Here is a 17,303-nt window from a genome sequence, read left to right as displayed (position 1 = left end):
CATAGACAGTGTCCTCATGAGTCACCGGCTCCAGACACTGCCATGTCTCTCAGAACAGCAGCTTCAAGGCGAAGGATTGCAAACAGCAGTAGGAAAGTGCCACCTCCTGGCCAAAGATCTGCTCTGCTCCCAAGCAGCAGCTCTAGAGCAAGGGAGCCACCGCAGAGCAAAGAATGGAGCAGGTCATTATTATAGCTGCTGTCATCTCTATTTTTTCTTAATAAATAAATTTTGCTCTTGACATCTAATTGCTTTCCACTAGCATCATACACTAACCTGGAAATCTTCATGTTTTATTGCTAATGTTTTTTTTTAGCCACATTTTCTTGTTTCAGAGTTGAGCTGCAGTAAATAACTCTTTAGAAGTAAAAAACACTATTTTTTTTCAACGATTTTTGTTTTTAGTAAAGCAATCAATGAATATTCATTAGCTAAATGAATAGAGAGAAAAATACATCTGTAGTGATTTATATTAATAGCATCTTCATCATCTTATCCTGATGTTATGTGGCATGCAAATAACTACTCAGCATGACACATAGACTAAACTTACCAGGCAAAGTAGGGCTTCGTATATTATGACACAGATGACAAATTGAAACACTCAGTTTCTTTTCAGTGTCAGAAAACTGATGGGCAGCTGTTCCGGATGGGCTCGGGATTCGGCAATAATCACGCCAGAATGAGGTGACTACATCGAGCATTTATTCAGGTGAAAGCACATAAAAGAAGAAAAGTATGGATAACTACTCACGAAGTGATACCTGCCGGTGGGATACTGGACCCGAACATCCTCTCAAGCTGGCAGATCAGAGAGAGAGAGTTGCTGACCAGCTCCCACGGAGACAGCGTAGGCCTCAGAGTTAGGAGTTTCTGCTTCCCTGCTGCTCTCTCCGCACTGTCCTCTCTATGCCCCGTGCATCCTGGCAGGTAGGGTCAGTATGACCCAGGAGGCAGGCCGGGGGGCGGACAAACTCCGCCTCTAGTTGCGCAACTCTTCAATCCTGGGTGCACAGGCACACATACCAGTCGGGGGTCCCAGCCCTCAATTCGAGGGTCCTGCCTTCCTCCTCCTCTTCCTCATTTCCGGGTGTTTGGCCTCCAAAGCTAGTTTGGAGGACATCTGCTGTTAAGTTGGCTACAAGCCCAGCCGAGCGGCCACCTTCAACATGTTTCCAGGGAGGCGCTGCCTGTGAACCGGGCTGAGCAGCTGCATCCGTGCTCCTTATCGCTCAGCCCAGGCAGGCAAACATCTTCTTTCCCAAGGTCTGGCCTCTTCTCACAGGAGATTTTTATGACTCTACAGATCACAGAAATTTCCATCTCCAATACAGCAGCTTAGTGTGCTGAGTGTCTGAAAGGCACCAGGATAATTTTGTTCAGATAACCTTTATAATATTCTCTGAACTCACTGAATTTGCTGGAAGTCTTTAGAAAGTCACCATAAAATTTTCTTCATTGCAGTATTACCTATCAGTAACTGATGAACAGCCCTGGTAGTGAGAACAGAGGGAATTGAACAGCCAGGGTTTTGGTGGTGGTGGTTGGCTCAGCTGATGTGTCAGTTTTGTGCTTTAAGACCATCTGAAACTTTTCGAACAGCTGTAACAAGAAAAAAAAGACTCTCTTAAAGGTGGCCTGACACTTAATAACTCAAACAGATTGGTGATTCTCTTTAGAGCCTCAAACCTTAAGGTGTGATACTAGAAAAAAGGAAATGAAATAGACTGGCACCTCTGTTTTTCACAAGTAGGGTGGCTGAGGATGTCAGGGATAAAAGTGAGAAAAAAAAATCCCCTCAAAAGAAAAACAAAACCAATAATTTTACAAGTGTGTTGATGACAAGATACCCAGCCTCAATTGTGCTCATAATTCAGTCAGTTGTTTCTTTGTCATCGCCTTTAATTTCCCCTCAAGGGTCTACAGTTATTCATCAGTGTTGTGGAATTCTCCCTTCTGCTGATAGGATTTCTTTCAAATGTTATTTTAATATTGACTTCTTCCACAAATCTTTTCTGTGGAATTTTGCTCAGCAGCAATCAGCAACAAACAAAATGCAGCAAAATTAGTGCACTACATCTCCTCTGAGGCAGCATGTCTCTTTGGACTGCCTTTCTGTAACTCTTTCCATAACATGATGATTAGGATAAGTAAATCTTTATAAGCCTGTGGCACTGGATCCTTCAGTCAGAAAATAGGACCTCAATAATTGAATGATCTGCAAAGATAAAATCACAATAATATGAGCCCAGTGGGTAGGTTTGAATGACATTGCTGAGTTTGATAATGAAAATGTTTGGTATCCTTGGCTGTCACATGGTCTAGCTCTGCTATGCTGTTTTCTCTCTGTATTACAGAGTATTTTGTAAAAGTCAAGATCCTGATTTCAAGTTCTTTTTCACAGGCTTCTTAGAGAGTCTGTGACTTAAGCGGACATACACAAGTGAAGTCTCATGAGCTTTTTCTTCACCATCATTATAGAAGATAGAACAAGCAAACAGTGTTTTGACTTGGGTTATCGGCTCTTATCAATACAGGACACATTAGCTATATGAAATCACTGGGATGACAAATGAAGTCAAGAGTTACACCATCCTGCACCATGCCTCCAAAAGACTCCATCTTTTGATGTCCAAGATCTCCAAGCATTACTAGACATGTGCTGTATCATTGTCTCAATTGCCATGTTGGTGGCATAATTTCACTTATAAGATGTATCTTCTAGCAATGTTCAACATGAGATAATTTATTCTTAGAGATAATTTTATTGAAGGGTATCATAATTTTGAATTTCCCATCTGTGGAGCACAAAATTATGCTTCGTTCCCTCCTACCTATACAATAATTTACCTCTTCTGGGCAGACTTACCAATACTAAATATGAGGATCACCTTGAGCATGATACTAAAGAAGTAACTACATCACAAGGAGACCAGAGATCCAACTCCCAGTTGGACCCTTCCTTCTGACTGCTACAATTGCTCCCAAGAAAAAAGTCTTTCAGTCCTTTGTGATGACATCATCTTGATATGAATATATCATTATTATGAGGTTGTACTATAATTATTACAATAATAACCCATAAGAATAAAAGAATAACCCCCAATCCAGCTTTTATCTGATAATAGCCCTTAACAGATCACCAGGGAAGGGCACACTGATATACCCCAGGGATACCCACCATGGTTGGAGTCATCCTTGAAGTAGATTTTCTTTGAGACAAGGAATATTATCCATATTTGATAATATTGGTAGTATTTTCCTTAGTGAATGTATATAATTGATTTTTAAACTTGTCTAAACTTTGACACAACATGCTGCAGCTTCTTAGTTTAACTGCATAAAATGGGAACATTACAACCTAACAATAGGTACATAAACTAAATGTAATTTTGCCTTCATCAGGTTTTGTCATCTGCCACTTCTACAATTCTGAGAGCTCATTTTCAATTACTTTCTCATCTCACTGTGCACCCTTTTTCATTTTCATGTTGAACAACATAGAATTTGACACTGACCCTTTTTACATACTAAAGGCTGACCATTTTTTTTCCTGATCTTTGTTTCTTGCTAAAGCAACTTTTTTATTTTATTTTATTTTTTAATTGGACCTTGTCAAAATTCAACTCCTCTTGATTCTTTGTCACTGTATATCACATACAGTTAGGTCTGCTGATTTTATTCTGTATTGGCATTTCTACCAACTTACTCATGGAGACATCCAATTTGCTGGAATCCTGGAGCCCTTCCAAGAGACTTATCACTGTTTTATCTGGTAACCTACCTGTCACAGGTGCTTTCTGTGTTTGGTTATTACCTTTCACTTTTTGAATAATGGGTCTATTCCTGCAGGATGATCCCATCTTTCTTTTTGCTCTTTAATCATACTGGTCTGTCCTTCATTTTCTTACATTTCTTTGACAGCAGCACAAGATGCTTTCTACTTTTGTTACAGCATTTTTAAACACCCTCTGGGCTGTCTGCAAGCATCTCATTATTAAGGTTGCTGCTCCGTATTTCTTTTTAACAATTGTCATTCTGCTCAGCTTCCCATTTAGAAACAGAACTTTGCTGCATCCAGCTAAAGCAAGACAAGGAACCTTTCTTGCTGTCTTACAGTCAGAACTTTTTTTTTTTTTAACTACAGGAAAAAATATCACAATGATCTGCTTCTTTAATTTACATTTTGCCCACTTTGCTGTAGGTTTTCAAACAACAGGTTATTCTGAACTGAAAAACAGCCTCAACCCTCCACCAGAATATTCTATTTGTGAATGGTCTAGTCATTTCATAAATAAATATTCTATGATGAAGGATTCAGTTTTGATAAATTGGCATTTTCACCAAAAAAAAAGGACAGAAAATATCTAGTCAGGTCTGAGCTCCCCTTTCCTTTTGGTACAAAGCAGAACTGACAGTTGACCTGATGTTAGAGGTGCATCTGTCTATAGGAATCTGTGTCCTTCCAGGTGTGTGTCTGCCTGTCTCATGCTCCTGGATGAGGGGATAGGAGGTTCAGACAGATAAGAACAACTGACAAAAGAGGATCTGACGACTCACTTGCTACTGTGCAGTTTATTATAATTGTTTTATCTATATATAATTGTTTCATGTGGAACTATGTAGGCAAATAGGGTTATCAACATTTGTCACCAAGTAAAATCTCTTGTGGATGACATTATTTTAACATTGGTGAGACAAAGTATCAGTATGAACTATGAAAATATGATAATTACATCTGTTTGTGAGCACAGTAGGAGGCAAATTAGTGATATATCTTTAGGTATCCCTTAAAATAATTCCTGAGACCCTTGATTAATAACACATACTTATTTTCTCTTTATGAAAAGACTAACATCATTTTAAGTATGTTTGGACATCTTATGTATTTTTAAAAAAATAACACTCTGTCTCAGAGAGTTTAACTTTAAGCTCCATGTAGACTGTTATTCTCTGCTGTAAGATATCTATTGCTTCATAATAGGCGTATAGGATACATAGACAAAACAGATCCCTAACTTAGATGTCTCAACTAGAAGGGATGAACTAAAGCCATATGCAAGAGGAGCTTTTAGAAAGTAATTAGTCAGACATCACTCCTATAGTTGATTTTACCTAGAAACACACAAAGCTTCGCGCATGAAAACCAGTTTGGTGCTTAAGCAGCTGAGGGGGTTGGGACTTGAGTCACATCTACAGGTGGTCCTTGTGACAGGTTATTTATGCAGACAAAGAAAAGAGGAAATGAGACGCTGAGTCTGATTTCACTCCTCCAAAATGAGAAGCATAAATTCACTCTCCACGTTATGGAATCTTTGTGCTTAAATTTATTGGAATTATTTGCAAGTACAATATTGCCAGTTCCCATACTCATATGACTATTCTCCTTATTATTGCATTTACAGTAAACATACAGGAGAAGATATTCCATTTTCAGTACTCATCTTACTGCTCAAGCAAAACCATAAAACATAAGCTGAGTGAGCACAGACTATAAAATCAGAATGTAAAATAAGGCAAGTGTGGTAAAAGCATTAGGCTCAGTATTTTTTCACTAGAAAAAGAGCTTTTGCTGTCAAGTTTCCTTTGAAACTCCTTAACAAACATATGGCAAATGAATCCCTTCCTTCGAGGCACTGATGCATAACTTTTAATGTCAACTTGAGAATAATTCAGAAAGTAAATCAGTTGACAAATTTCATCTGGTTTGCTTTTCCCTTGAACCTTTGTTTAACAAAAAGACTAACTTCTTTTTTCATTAGACTAATGTTTCTATGTGGAAGAAAAAAATCATTATTTGTAAGTAAGATAGAATAAACAGTACAAGTTTGAAGTCTTGCAGAATTCATCTAAAACTAAGTGTAATCAATTAGCAACAGTAAATTTAAAGAAATCAAAGACAATTTCAGTAAAAAACAAGTTGTAAAGCTTGGAACTTGGATTATCTGTTTTCATGAAGACAATGGTCATAGCAACAGCTCCTCCTCATGTTCCTGCAGTCACTCTCAGCTGCTTTTCCCCTCAGTACTTGGCCCTTCCCAACTGATTCCAGCTGGGGCTCTCACAAGGACCAAGCTTGGGGTAGTCATGGTGCTGCTGGGTACTCAACGGCAGATCCAAACCAGAATGAGTTAGAGAAGACCCAGCTGAAAGTTTTTCCCTACAGCAAAAACACCACTTAGTTTTTCTCTTATTTTTATTGTGTGTCTGTCAATAGGGTCAGAAAGCTTTAAGGACAAATTTAAAGGCAGAAGAAATTTTCATTGTTTGAAAATTACTTTAAATGCACATGGACATCACCTTTAGTATGGATTCCGTACTGTGGGCTTTTTCACTCTTCCTCAGGATTATGTGTCAAACAACCTGCAACTCCACATTGACAAATTCTTATTTCTCCATCCAAAGGAAATATTTATATGGTTCTCTATGTATTCCCAAATTTGGAAACTCCTCTAGCATCTATCATGCTTCCTTAGGAATCTGGTCTCACAGGGGCTTGTGTTCACTTTGGACATAAAGAAAATTGATGATTTTTTAGTGACCAGTTTAAAGCATTAGGAAACAGGGCCCTTCAGGCTTTGTTGGAAGATTTCAGTATAAGTCTTTCCTTCCGAGAAAGAATTTAGGTTTTTCCTGGTATTGTAGATTATAATATATTGTATCTTGCACATAAGCCAGATTTGATCATGAAAGACAAAAGATGTCAAAGAACTGTAACAGAATCATTATAAATCAAAGCTGTGAGTCAAACTGATTTTGTGGATTCTGGCACTTCAATGCAAGTGCTGCACATGAAGGGAAAGTATCTTGAGAATTGCTTTGGCTCTCATGTGGCAATCTCTTCACTTGAAGCAGATGGAAAAAAAGTCACTGACTTGAGTTTTTGTAAAGCTTTTGTTATTAAAGGCATTTATGCATTCTAAAACATACACAAAATAACTGCATTAGAAATATTTTGAACATATAAATATATATATTTTGAATGAAATATGAATTTATACATCTAGAGCTTTCTTCTGGAAAAAATGTCTTTTCTCATGAGGATTTAACTAACAAGATAGAACTCCATAAAGATCAATAAACTTATCAAACCCATGGCCTCACAAGCATGCCACATCTCATAAGGCATGAAAATATATCACTAGTGCACTATACTGTGTAACAGTTATAATACAATTTCAGGATGTTTATAAGAAGCAGGACTATGCGACACGAGCAGTTATTGAATTCTCAACTTAAGACATATCCCCAAACATTCCAGAGTATAATAGGATAATATATTCCCAAGATATATTCCCCTTATAGTATAACTGAATTACAGTTTTATAACTGCTTAGAGAAGAAAATATATAAAATACATTTTCAGCTAGCATTGAGAAAAGAATGGGGAAGTGAACACAGTACAGAGTAACAGGAAAGTTCACAGCAACAAGAGATTCAAAAGAAGATTGGTACCACTCAGAGGGACAAAGCAGGATCAGCATAGGAGGGAAAAAGGGCTTGAGAGAGGGAAAGAAAGTTGGAGAAGATTGGAATATGCATAAAGAGAAAAGGAACTACTGAAGTGCATCTTAAAAGGTAACAGAGGCCTGACTGAACTTATATGAAGGGATATGAGCTGTCTTTTACTTTTGCCTGTAATTTCAAATGAAAACCTGTAAGGCACTAAATTCAATATATTGCATAAAAAAAAAAAAAAGAAATCCTACCTGCACGCTTCTCTTTCTTTTTGGAATATACTTCACAAAGGAAAATAATAACTACAAGAATAACAACTTCAGCCACTATTGCTAGAAATGGTGTGAGTGGCACCATGAAGGTGAGAACTGTAAGCTTCAGCTTTCCTCTACTTTTTCCTAGCTTAAAAACAGCTTCACACCAGTATGCACCACAATCTTCCTTGGTGAGCTTCAGTATCTTGAGATGGGTTGTGTTGGCAGGTACTCGATCATTTACATATTTGTCTGACAGCAAAGATTCATTAATGGCAATCTAAAAATAGAAAAATACATTAGGAAGGCTTAATGAGAAAGTGTTTCATCAAATTATATTATCAACATTTGTAATTTTATATCAAATTCTATCTAGAAAGATGTAAAATGAATTAAGAATAAATTTCATTTGTAAAGCATACCTTTAAGGGAGGGATTTATCTTAGCTACTTACCCTACTACTAGATACTTAATTTATAATCAGTGAAGGAAAATGCACTTTTAGGGAGCAAATCATCTGACCTACCTTGCTTAATTCATTTGGGATGAGATGAGATACCTTTGTTGATTCTCCACTGACAAAGGCAGCCTTACATATTAAGATCTGATGACCAGGGTTTACCATAGGACAAATAATACGCTCTAAAAGAACCGGAACGAGGAATGCCCCTGCACTGGGAAATGAGTCGGTATTGCCTCAAGAGTCAGCGCTGTGAGGGTAGTGCAACATTTTCCCTCCAGCAGTATAGAGGAGGCCACATCTATTTACCTCCTCTTCACAGATGGTGCTTCTCCCACTAGAGGCCTAGAACAAAGCGGCCCTGCTGCCAAGGCTAAGGGGGATCCTAGGAGTGAACCTGCCAAGCTTTCCACAGCCTTCAGCAGGCAAGAGCTGAGAAGGTTACACACTGGTCTCCTCCATAGCATGACTTCTTTCAGGCCCACTGCCTCAAAGAGGTCACATTGGCTCGGAAACACACGTTAGTTAGGAGAATAAGGAAGAGGAGGCACATGTTTAGGTTCCCCCACTTTAATCTTACTAACATCTTGTCTAAAAAGCGTTCTGCTATGAGATTGCCTGCTATCAATGAACAAGCTTCAAGAAATATAGCTATTATTAATATAGGAAAAACAAATACCTCAAGACTAATCCGATTTGTTTTATTCTTATCTGTCTGTAATTTTCTTAGGGAAGGAACTTGGGAAGAGAACGAAGCTCCCTTCTTCAAATACAAACCAGAATGATCCAAACACTACACCTTTATGATAACCAATACTTCCAAATGACATACATGACATTTTTTTTTCCATGTACAGAGGTTTACATTAACATTGATGGAAATGCAATTTTTAGAACCTACAGCTAGAAGCCGTTACACCTTACAAATTGTTTGTACTTGTTTATTGCCATATTATTTTGTTTGCCGAAAAGACGTGAATCTTACCTATTCACTTCCGTTGGTCAGGTACCAGTTCCAAGTGATGGGAGTATAATTTGAACTTCTACACATCCTCACAACTTTATCTCCTTCATAACTAATTATTGTTTTTTCTTTTCCTTCTATTTTTGGTACTAAGAACAAGTAGAAAAAAAAAACAGCATGTAAGAGCTACAGTTTTTAACTACAATATTAGAAAAGATCAAATAAATCTGATCCATTTCTTTTCATTGAATAACTCATGGATAGCTATGTCATTTGGGAATCATGATTTAATGAAGAGCCATTTCAGGCTGATGTCCTTCATACAGAATTTCTGCAGAAGGCCACGGGAATCCTGTTTTCAGTAGCCAATCTTGAAAATTAAATGAGAATCAGATTGTGGCAGTTTTTCCTCTGTACCCTCTACAACAGCTGTAAACTACATGTTTCAGTTCTACTGAATTTGAAATGAACTTTTTTTTTTTTCAATTTTACTCTATCTGCAAAACTGACATCTATTCTAGCTGTAATGTTATCAGCAAGTTGCATGCGCAGAGTGTTCTTTTTTTAAATTAACTAAGACAAACTGCATAATGAGAGAGTTGGGAGTTTTGTAGCTGCATATATTTTCTTTTCTGCAGGCATAAGTAAAAGTTTAATCCTTCTTAAAATCTGCAGGGTTGTGCTGGGCATGGATGGGGGGGCAGAAGCCAGGGGGAGAGGGGTGGCACACATCCAAAAATACCTAGCTCTTGCCTAGAGGAAATACCTTTGCAATAGGTGGTTAACTGTGATGATGATTTTAGCCACTGCGTATAGTAAAAAGCTCTACCAACATGTTAGTCATCAGTGGGAGAATCATTCTCACTATATGAGAATTCTGATGGGAAGACTCAAAGCTCTCCTTCCCACTTTCTTTACACTATTAATCCTGAAAACTGGCAAGCCGTCACTTTGTGTAGCATCAGACAGGGCTGCATTTGACCAACGCTAAGCAACTCTCCCATCTTACAGTAAGTTAGCCAATTCTACACACGGAGCTCTCAAAAAAGCAACTTCCCTATCGATAAATTCTTGCCCTTATTAAAGTAGCTACTTCATGCTTTCAGAGAATAAGGCTTCCTTTGACTTAAAATCCAAACAAAAAACTAGACTTGCATAGCTGTTCAGCTAAATCTTACCCAAATGTTGACAAGAAAAATACAGAATCATTTTTAGAAATGAAAAGGTCTGAATAAATTAGTACAATTCTGTCTTTCCTCAGTATTGCCAGCTCGTCTCCTCTGGCTGAAGGTTTGAAAGCAGATGTCAGCATTGCTATCTAAGATGTAAACATACATGAGAGTTTCCTAAAGATGCATGACCAGGTACTTGTCGGGACGGACAGGGATACATGCTATACGTAAGCTTTTATTGATCAAGCAGGTACAGTACTTCAGACCCCACGCTCGCGCGTGCACATGCATGCACTCTCTCCCCCTCCCGAGTCCTTCTTTTATATCCTTCATCCTCATCATGGCTGCATGTTGATTCATGATTGGCTGTTCCACTTAGTTCCTCTTTGTTGGCAACTTCCACGTCTTCACTTCCTTTAAGTTGTTTACTTGCTGCAGTCTGGGTTTTTTCAATCTTGTTCAAGGACATGGTAACTTGAGAAGATCCCAGCTCTCAGACAAGCTGAAGGCCGTCTGACCAGCTCTCCATCCCCACAGGTACTCTGCTGAACAAAGCCAGCTTGCTGCACTGAGAATTAGAGAGCCCTACTTTCACTGATCAAATGCCTGCCTTGATTACTTGGTTGTTTTTTTGTTTTGTTTTGGGGTTTTTTTGCAAAAACTAGACAACAAGACAAGCAAAGGAGAATAGTTCCTGTACAAGCTGAAGGTTCTCAGCAGCCTTTTTTAAGTCAACTGCATTTCACCTATTATTATCCATGGTGAAACTAGAGCAGAAGAAAGGAGTAGCAGGGGAAGGGAACAGAAGGAAGATCCAGGTGCTCAGCTCTTCTCTCATACTACCTAGTGAGGCACATTCTACCTGAATACATAGCATGTTCTTATATGTGTTATGAAGGTGCACTTGAGCAGTTATTTGTTGATTCAGAAATAACTGATTTTCCCCACCAAAAATGTGCCTCCATTCTACCAGGCATCATTGATCTTCTCTTAACACCAAATCTTCTCAGTCCAAGTTTTCAGAAATCACATGGCTTTGCTTTTTAAATAAAAGATCTGAGATTCCTTTAAAAGATTTTTGTTGTTGGATGTTCCCCCTCCTCCACCCCAGAAAACTGGAGGGACAGGGACGAAACCAGTTCTTCCTTTAGAAGGATGTAAGCTTACTTGCTCCTTTGACCGTTATCAAATTTTGATAAAAAGTGCTTTTGAGTTTTTCTTTTGAAGTTTTTGTTCCCTCTCTCCAGGTTACAGAAATGGCATTTGATAGAGATTCCCATTTAGCTTGACTCCATTAACCACTGCTTATCAAAGTAAATTGCAGTTTCCATACTATCCAGAAATCCAATTAATGCAAGATTTCAATGGAAAAGTGAAACAATAAAATTTAACAGGACTTGCCTTGTAAATGGAACACAGCTTTGAATTCTTCTTCACCTTTAAGAGTACAACTGTTACGTCCCAACTCATTTTCATTTGTGACTGTCAATCTGAAATATAAGAAGTTTTATTGTTTTGCTCTTTTGTTTATAATTCTTTGCTGTTAGACACCTGTAGTAGTTATAGAGAAGCCAGAATAGATCAGCAGTGTAACACAGAACATACATGGTTGAAACACTAGGATTCAGGTTTCATGCAATCTAGAAACAGCATGACATTTTTAGGGAAAAAAGAAAGAACGGCACATGGTTTCTCCAGAATATGAACACCTTTTTCATCCTTATTGCTCACTGACACCCATAGAAGACAAGATGTCTTTTAAGAAATATGATCCAATAGAACAAAAGTATTTAATTGAATGTAGCTTTACCTTGTGAAATTTATAGCATGAGCTATGAAGGACATGAAACCAGATACCTTAAACAGTCTGTGCTTTCTCAAAGCCTTTCGGTCAATTGGTTAATACCAACACAGCACAATTTTAAAGAACTGCCATCCAATAATTTGACTGCAGAGGAAATGCTGGACTCCATCTACTTCACAGGCACTTTGAAGAAAGTTTACATAGGCTGTGCATATGAAATAGAAGAACAATGCTACAATGTCCCCATCTTTTCACCGTAGAAATTTTATATGGACATTACTGATATTAAGAAACTGAAAATATACAGAAATCAACATGAGACTTCCTGGTTAATATTAGGCCATTTACAGATTTTCAGAATCCAATATTAAAATGTATAAATAAAGAATATTCTCTACAACATTGCTAGAGACTCCATAGAGGAAGAGATAAGAAAAGCTTTACGACAATTTAAATATTCTTTTGGGAAAAGCTGAATCCTTCTTCTCTTTTCATTTTGTTGACAATGTAGACAAACTGACCAGTGATGCCTTTCAGAGAGTCTTCTGAAAGGCATAGCTTACTGGGGGGAGAAAATGGTGAAAAATAGGGGAGTTAGCGATGCAGCAGGCAGAGATCACTACTTCAACTACTGAACAGAATTGCAACATAGAAGAATCAGATCCTTATCCTATCCTGCTGTATGGAAGAATGCTGTTTTTTCCAGCACTAGAAGAAAGCAGGAGCTCTTCCTCCAGGCTCAGGGTAATTGCAATCTTCCTTCTTTTCCTTCAGTTTAAATATGCTAATTACAGCCATCAATTTAGCAAATGCATTTGGTTTCTACTCTTTTCCAATATACAACATCATTAGTTCTGGGCTGTGTATACACACGTGGTATAATTCACCAGAACCTGCAAGTCAAACTGCCAAGAAGGCTACTTACTGGATGCTCCAGCTATTTTCAGTTTTATTGATGTGCTTGATGGTTTCATTTCCCTTCTTACAAGCCACTTGAACAATTTTCAAATGAGGATATTTACTGGCCAGGCTGCATGACAGCTCACCATTAGCTGGGCTGTCCAAAGTGATATGTTTTTCCACAGAAGTACCAGAAACACCTAACAAGGGAAGAAAAAAAAAAAAAAGGAAACATCATTTTCATTTTAGGGGAAGAAAATTCTGAAAGATTGTGTTTGAGATGTGCTTGATTTCAGGTGGGTATGATCTGTGATTCTTACGCTTTCTGATGTTAGCAGAACTACAATGCAAGACCATCAGCCTTTCGCAACAGGTTTATAAAACATATCTAAGAGAATGGCTGAATTTGGTAATGGGCTAACACACAGACATTCATTTTACTGAAAGCAAGACTGGCCTATGCTTCTGTGTCATTTGACCCAACTCAAAACGTATTAAGTCCATAGTTCTCACCAGAAAAATCAATACCGTCTCATTATGCTTACTGTTTAAGTTTTTTTTTTGATTGCACTGGTATTAAAAAAGCAAAATTTAGCAATAATGGAACAAGTCAGTGCTATTGAATGAAATACATTACTATTGTAAAAAAACATATTTTTTTTTTACATTTCTAATGTAAAAAAACATTAGACTGGTAAATATCTCTAAGCATCTAGTCTTCAGCCAGTTTTCCTGATACCTTGAATTTATAGGTACTGCCTTATTGCCAGTGAAATACTCACCTTGAAACCGTAATCTTCAAACCCATTTATTTATAAGGCCTTTGCCTTCTTATTAACCTACCAATAGCATTACATATAGCAATGCGAAGATTACCAAATAATAGGAAAACTGACCCTTTTATGTCTTTTAACCAGCTTGAGTATACAATATGTGCATAAATGGATAGTCTGATTCAACAGCAAGCATTCATGCTCTGATTTCTGTGAACATTTATGGAAAAGGCAAAATAAAACAAAGTAAAAATCCACTTTGTATTCTCAGATACTAACACTATTTCATAATTGGACTTTCCTTTTATGCCTTCCAGATACAGCTGTGGTTAGTCCACCTGAATACTCTACAAGAAATTATTATGGTCCCCATCCATAACCCCAGGCATATCCCTGATGGGTAAAAAATTGGGCTGTTTTTCATAGTTTAAATTCTTTAAAGTACAGCTTGCTGATTTACATATTCATGTCAAAAAAAAAAAAATCCACTGAGTGAAGTGAAAAAACACAAGCTCCTCATATAAAATGCTTTAGGCTTTTTGGGGTCTGGCAGAGATATTTGATACTCTTGATTTGATATGTTCATGGAACAGCGCACATTGAATACCAAGTCCAAGATGAAATATTATAGAATCCACTGACCTGTGCTTAAGCTTAGAGGTATAACACCTTGGTCTTTCACAGCAAAGCAAAATTGTAATCATAGCACTCAATTATTAGATCCATTATTAAACCTCAACAAGCGAGCCAAACATAACTCACCTTGTTTATTTTCCTGAGTCATTTGCAAATGAAATTAGTTTCACAATAGTGCAAGTTTTTGCAGTCAGATTAAAAAGTGGCTAAAAACAGAATGGGTGCCATTTGAGATCCATTTCTTTCAATCTGCACTTTAAAGGAATGGAAAATGAAACCCCTATGTTCTTGAGGAGTAGCCATTAGAAAGAATGATACCTGTGACATCTGCATAAGCAGAGAACCACGTACCAGGAATTCATGTACCAGAATAAGAAACAGACACTACCTCAAAGTAGACAGTAAGGCACTACCTTAAAGGACTTCCCAGGGAGATCAATCTTTTAGAGTCCAGGAAGCTGGTTGTAACTTCTTACTTGGCAGCTCATAAAAAAGATTGTGTGCAGTCATAGGCATTCAATTTAACTGGAAGATAAAATAGCACAATTACCAGATAGGAGTATCTCATACACGACAAGTGAAATTAGATGGCTTCATTTCAGCTGCTTGCTTCAAGTCTTAGGTGGTCAGATCTGGACCTAATAAGGTTGAGGGAGAAGTGAAACATTATGATCCTACAGAGGTAATCAGGAAACAGAGAGTTACTATGGTATTGTTACTGATTTTTTTACAGTATTTTTTGACAGCAGAGACTTTTAAGTGTATGAGAGTTCTGCGGCCACTATTACAGTGCCACTGCCATTTTAAGAGGATAGCTGCTGACTTTTTGATATAATAATTGTGAATGTTAATAAAAATACTGGAAGAATTGAATATTTTATAAACTAATTCAGAGAGTCACCTATAGACATTCTTTTCCTAAAGCCTACTGGCTGATCTCTAGAACTGTATGAACTAAAAATCAATGTTTAAGTATGACTCAGAAATTTAATTAACAAACAAAAAACCAAAACCAAATAAGCACAAAGCAAGGAAAATAAATGGGAGGACAGGCCATGGTTATTCTCAAAACCACTACAAGTAAACACAGCCAGGGAGACAGAGGTAGGTTATCTACTCCAGAGGCAGCTCCACTAAATGCCATGGGCTATGCTGGAATCTCATCAAAGTTTCTCACTGCTATGCAAAACTCCTTCTATACTGAGGGGAATTTCTTTCCCTACACAAAAAAAATACATATATTGTTAAACACCATCGTAGACCAAAAGATACTCACTTCCTTCCAGGAAAGAAAATTACATTTAAATAGACTTGAATGGCGAGCAAAATCCCCTTTCTGTAGTACTATGAACAGCACACTATTCAGAGACCATCTTTATAAAGCTCTGAAAAGCACGATAGAGATATCAGGGAGGTAATAGTAAGCAAAAGACACAGCTGCTTCCCACCACTTGCCTTGTACTCGTGCTGTCTGCCTTTCAAAAATAGGGCAGAAAAGGTGAATAAAATACAGCTTTAAAATCACATTTTAGGCCAGCTAAGAAAATATCATCTATCCAAATCTACACAAATAATCACTTCACTAGTACTGTACTACCTGTATACAACTTGCCAGCAAACTGAAGCACAACCCCTACAAGAAGACAGCAGAAATTATACTTAAAGAAAAGGTCAATTCAATACAATTACAGCAATTTAGAGTTTTTCCAGTTTCCATGATTATTTTCTATACTGCTTTAAGCACAACTTAAATGACCTTGATTTCATCAAACTGTAAGTTCTAGTATTAACAACTCATATGAATCTTGCATAATCACATGTGAAATGTTGCAGTTTGAAAACGGTAGTGATGGTGGTGGTGAGGGAAGGAGATATCAAATCAGTATCAGATTCACAGTCTGTGGACCATAGGTCCGAGTGCCTTCCTAGGAGCGAATCGAGTTCCCAAATAGTGTGATCAACTATAAGCTCGACTCTGGCAGTATCGGATTCACAGTCTGTCAACTGTAGGTCCGATCGCCCCCTCCAAACAAGTAGTCGAGTTCCCAAACAGTATGATTTATTCAAATGCAACATTTACAAAGCAGGTTTTGGATGTCAGTACAGGAAATTCTCTACTAGAGCGTGGGGTTTTTAGCTAGCTCTGATGTACAAATGTGCAATCATCACTCACCCCAGAAGATGGGAGAGGGCTCTCAGTCTCTAGTCACCTCAGGCAGCATCCCAACCTGAGGGGAGGAAAGGGAGATCAGCCCGTCAACTGACTCAGGAGTTATGATGGTTTCTCTCCCCGCCCCTTTCATCCTTAGTTCATCTTTTATACTTTTCTTTACATTCAAGTGGAGCTTGAGTGACTAGAGTCATACTTAATATTGTTATTGATTGGTGAAAAAGTTTCTTGCTTTCATTTAAAGGTACAGTCAATCAAAAATCTAGAGCGCATGCTCAGTGAGGAGTGGTCGTACCTCGGAGGCGGGTAACTTTGGGGATGGAGGTGTGTTTTTGTTGGAACCAGCGCAGGACAACTGCACAGGCCTTCCGGGAGCCAAGCCGGATTACAAGACACGGACTCAATATGAGGTTAGGTCTTGCTCCGTTTATTAGCCGAAGTGTTCCCAGTGTTTCAGTCTCTCAGCATCACCTTACACAGACCCGACTTTACTTCTGTTAGGGCTCCCTTTAGCCCAGCCCCGTGTTTGACCATCAGAGGGACTAGGCTGCCCTGGAGTAATCTCAAAAAATTTAAAACATATACTGCTCTTGCCAATTTTTCATTTTTTGTATCTAGCGTTTCAGCATTTGGGTCATATGTTCCACTATGTCATAGTCCTCGGGATACAATGGTATGGTGAAAAAACAATCTTTTAAATAGATTATTAAGA

At 37.9% G+C, this 17,303-nt stretch overlaps 1 pseudogene across 1 annotated transcript; it reads right to left on the bottom strand.

Moving 5' to 3' along the window:
* Positions 1–7,604: 7,604 nt before the first annotated feature.
* Positions 7,605–15,676, bottom strand: LOC104577535 (embigin-like; annotated as a pseudogene). The gene is made up of 6 exons (XR_015913108.1): positions 15,658–15,676; positions 14,972–15,059; positions 13,038–13,212; positions 11,710–11,798; positions 9,158–9,285; positions 7,605–7,992 (listed from the first exon to the last, which is right to left on the bottom strand). The product of XR_015913108.1 is annotated as an embigin-like (transcript).
* Positions 15,677–17,303: the final 1,627 nt, after the last annotated feature.

Source organism: Tinamus guttatus, unplaced genomic scaffold (genome assembly GCF_059628265.1).
Source record: "Tinamus guttatus ecotype Peru unplaced genomic scaffold, ASM5962826v1 Tinamus_guttatus_pri_ptg000078l, whole genome shotgun sequence".
In the NCBI taxonomy this organism is placed as follows: Eukaryota; Metazoa; Chordata; class Aves; order Tinamiformes; family Tinamidae; genus Tinamus; species Tinamus guttatus.
Note: the sequence above shows the minus strand (reverse complement) of the source record. Positions and strands in the feature narration are given on the sequence as shown.